Genomic DNA, 4973 nt, shown 5'->3' on the forward strand with positions numbered 1-4973 from the left:
ATTTAAGTTATTGCATTTAATTTGCAAGTAATTCTCACAATAAAGGTAAAATAATCATAACGTGATCATGCTAAAGGTTAATAATTGAATTTTATTTCTTTTTTTGATGATTGTTTGTAAAATCGACAAAATAATTGGACACAGCAATACGGTAGCAATTTTTAGAAAGAAATAGTGACCACCAAAGTAAAGGGTAATTTCTGAAATGAAAAAATCCATAGAATTACCACTCAGCGTTCAGATGCTATTTTTTGCAAGCCTTGGATTTTGTTTACATTTAATTTTATTAATATTTATGATTTGGAAGAAAAAGAAAGCAAAAATAGAAAAATTAATAATTGGTAAGTGTTATTTTAAAACTTGTGATTTCTATTCATCTGCTTGTGCATTGTTTTCATTTCAGATTTTGAAATCTTGATGTGATACTTTGACTTCAAAATTATAATTATTAAAATTGTTAAATGTTATCGTTTGAAAATAATGCAAAATTAAAATGTTCGAATTGACAAACTTTTAATACTTTTACATGCATTTCATTTTTCATGTCATATATATATTACTGTTGAAAATCAACCAAGAAATAAATATAGTTATGAATTAATGGCAAATAGAATGAAAACAAATTTACTTATTCTATCATTATTAAAGCATATATTTCAGGCTGTTCTACTGGTTACTTACTTCTGAGTTTGGGTTATATCGTAGAATATAGCAGAAATGTTTGGAATTATTCTGACAATTCCAGCGTATCATTTTCGTACTGCTTACTTTGGTCATTTCATCCGTTCATTTATTCATTGTCTGATTTAGCTATATGCGAATCAAATTTATTTCTCGTAATTGATATAACAGTTGCGTTGGCTTCTTCAAAATCTCTTCATGTATACAATAAGAATCTTTTCATCAAAATGATAATCATTTATACGATAACATTTCTAGCTGACGTTACCGTTCTCAGTGTATCAGCTGTAAACAATGCTGACATGTTTTTCAACATATCTTGCACATATGCATCATTTTTACCATATTTTTATCAATGTTTTCACATTATACTTCTTTGTTTGCTAAATTTCTTAGCAGTTTTAATTATTTTAATTGATATTGCCCTTTTGCTTTGGCACAAAAGGCACAAAACTGAAGTGCAATTGGTGAAACACAAACGCGACATTGTAATTTTGAAACGTCTGTCTGTTAATTTTCTGTTCACGCTGGCAATTCAAAGTTTTCCATTGACGATGAGCCTTCTGGCCTCTTGCGATGTTCTTATCATCAATATTAATAGCTTATGGTTGTTTCAAGTGATTTGCATATCTGCTCACGCAATATTCAGAGTAATTCGAAAAACAACGCATCAAGGAAATTTTCAATGCTTTGTCAAAAATCGTCCAAATCGGAAAATTGCACCACTTCAAGCAGACGATAAATAATTCCTCTGCTAAGAACAACTCAGCGACTGAATAAACACGATGTAAAAACAAGCAAACAAGAAAAATTTTATTTTCGTTCCTTTTTCTTTACAAATGTTATTATACTTATGAAAAATTAAATTTACATTTAAAATGGTCAATCTTTTTGAGTGCAATAAAAAAATATTTTTCTGAATAATCATAAATTTACTGACTGCGTAATATTGTTGTAATCTATTTCAAAATCTCACATTTTTAATATATGTTTTTTTAATACTATGAATAATATCAATTAGACAATTAAAATAATTCAAACTTTTTACTGTAGTATTGAAATAAAAGTGAAAAATTTTTTAAATGGAAACAGATTTGAGGAAAAAGAATTTCCAACAAAAAGTTTGACAATTACAATTGAGTTGCTTTGGAAATTCAACCGTGCATTTAATAATTCAAGCAGAACTTGTGTTAACAATATTCATTTTTCTACTTGATAATCAATTTAAATGTTAACATTCTAGAAAAAGTTTTTTAAAAGTATTTATTTCATGTTTGAATAAAATATTTTAATACATTTGAGCATTTTTTAAATGTAAATTAATAAAATACATATAAAATTACGACATTTGCAAACTGGCGAAATGTTTTAAAATCGAACTCTTGATCGGTGAAATGCAATGATATAGCGGCAAAATTATTCATAAAATCGTATGTAAATGTTTATCATTTTTAATTTCGGTTTAATTTGATAAAAATATAATATAATTGTTGTTGTCAGTTTAATTTAATTTAACTAAGTCGCATAACTTCAAATGTAGTTATTATGCCAATTGATCACAACTCACGGACTGCTGAAAATGATCACATCTAACAATGCACTCCATCCAATTCACCTCGTAAGAGTTCCAACAATTTTTCAATAGAGGAGGTGAATTTCAGTACACTACCATTATCCCATTTCATCCGGCATCCAAAGAGGAACGAATGATCTGAGTGACAAAAGATGCATTGCGAGAAATTATTCTATGAGAGGTGAAAACAACGGCTGGCAAATTTCCTGTTCTCGCGATAGCTGACGTTTTGTGTATCAATCGAAAAAAGCCCAGCCGAAGCGTCGGTTGCGTACGATCCTCGATTGCATGCACCCTGACCTTGCAGAATAATTAGTCAGAGGCAAAATCGACTTAACGGAGGCAAAAAAAACAAAAGATATGCAAAATTTTCCAGGGGAAGATCTGGTTTTTGCAAGGAATTATGCGTCTTGTCCCATCTGGAGTCCCGCATCGGTTGGGATATCAAGCAGTGTGCCAACCCCAAAGATAAAAACGATATGCTTCATGAGTGTCTGTCAGTGCTCTCAAACCTTCTTGATGTTTGTTTAAGAGTCACTGTTATTAGCTGAATATGCGACAAAAAGAGTCAGTTCTTTATGGCAGGTTTAAAAACTGGATGAGCGATATCTATTATGCACCTATTCATTGCTATAAATAATTAGTTGTGATTGCCACTTTTGCATTTTACCATCGTATTGACCATTTGACCATTTGACCAGGAAAGTACGGTGTGAAGATCAACTGGATATGTGACGCGGAGTATGGTTATGCTCTGAAAGGTTTGTTATATATTAGCAGAAGTAGTGAAGAAGCCCAAATTGGTCTAGCAAGCACCAAAGTTGGGCAATTGGCACAGCCATTTGTGAACTTTTAACAGAAACATTTATATGGACTGTTATTTTACATCATATTCCACTGTGAAACATCTTTTTGAGCAGGATCTTACAGCTATTGGTACAGGGATTGCACATCGCCGTGATGTTCTAGCATGTTTGCATAAAGCAGCACGACGTGATCTTTTACTCTACATTAGCTGTTTGTGAGCACAACAAAAAAATAACGATGATCAATTACGTGCTAAGGAAAAACAGCAATAATGTTCTTCTGTTGACTTCATGCCACGCAAAGTTGAAAGTTGACAACCAGCAAGGTTTCAAAAGACCAAACATTACAAATGACTATAATCTTGGCAAAGGATGAGTGGATAACAGGGATGCAAGAATAGAAGATTTTTGCTGTAAAAGAAAGGCCAACAGATACACCATGCTGATGTTGTACTTCATTGTTGAGGTTTGCATCAACAACGCATTCTTACTGATAAGACATAAGCAAAGTTATCAGAAAAAAAAGAAGCGTTTTATGAAGAGCTTTCAGCTGGTCAAACACATCGAAATGAGGTATCAAAATCAAAAATCTGTGCACAAACTAAACATGCCTTCATCCACTACAGACGGCCCCAAAATCATAAATGTTACAGATATCAGTTATAAAACGATAAAATCCATCAAAATGCCGAGAGCAAGGACGTCGAATATCAACGTAAAACCGCTGCCATTCATGTAAAAAAATATATATGTAGCAGCCATAAAATCACTAAAATATCGTGTAGCGCTTGCATTGAATAAAATAAATAATCTATTTGTGGAATTATCATTAATTCTTGAAAAAATAATCATTATGTAAAGGGACTAAACAGGACGAAACTTCTAGTGCAGTGGTTCTCATACTTTTCTGGGCTGCGACCCAGTTTCGAAAACAGTAATTTTTCGCGACCCACCTGCTTGCAATGCATATTTTAAAAGACAAGAGGGGTTAAATAAAAAATATTAGTTTAATACTTTAAATTTTTTAATGAACAAGCCTAATTAAAATGTTCACCCAACAATATTCGATTAGTAAAACTCTCTTAACAAAAATAAAGACTACTCCCATACTTTAATATTTTACACGACCCACCCAATAACTGCTCACGACCTACTGGTGGGTCGCGACCCACACTTTGAAAGCCACTGTTCTAGCGTCTACATATGTAGACTGGGGCCCGGATGAGGGTTAATTCTTGCTGTTGCCTGGTGTGGAATAAGCGCTTGTTCTTATAAGAGATGTTCTCAATGGCGTGAGCACAACTTGAATTTAAATTCTACATCGTACAAAAGTGAAAGAAATTTCAAAAAATATTGTCATGATGACTGTTCGTGGTTTGTGCCAAAATGTTCATAAGTTATGTAAAAATACATGCTATTTCATAAAGATCATTTTTCTCTTTTTAGTGTATAGTAAAACCAATTATATGAAACAAATAATACAAACAGCATTGTTTTGCTTTATGCTGCAAGTGAAGCAATTTTTACAATTGGTGCTGTTGCGCCCAATGTTACTATTTTGTTTGTTTGTTGCATTTGAAATTCTTTTAATACTGCGAAAGTAAAGATACTGCACGTTTGTTCACACGAATTTTGTTCAACTTTACACTTTATCCACAAATTCACATATTACTTGCTATTACTGTTATATTTGCTAAAGGCAGAATTATACAGTTTGTAAATTGACAGGAAAAACATTTGTCATGTAATGTTTGCAACTGCTGTATTACAATTTATTGATTTTAAAGCCAAAGGAACACTTGTTGAATAGCTGTAGTTAATAACACGTCAATGAAATGAGAAAAAATAATTTATTCAAGAAAAATGTTTACCAGAAAAATTATAGGCCTGCATAACATTTGTGTTATACAGGA

Source organism: Trichinella spiralis, assembly GCF_000181795.1.
Source record: "Trichinella spiralis strain ISS 195 chromosome Unknown Scfld466, whole genome shotgun sequence".
Taxonomy (NCBI): Eukaryota; Metazoa; Nematoda; class Enoplea; order Trichinellida; family Trichinellidae; genus Trichinella; species Trichinella spiralis.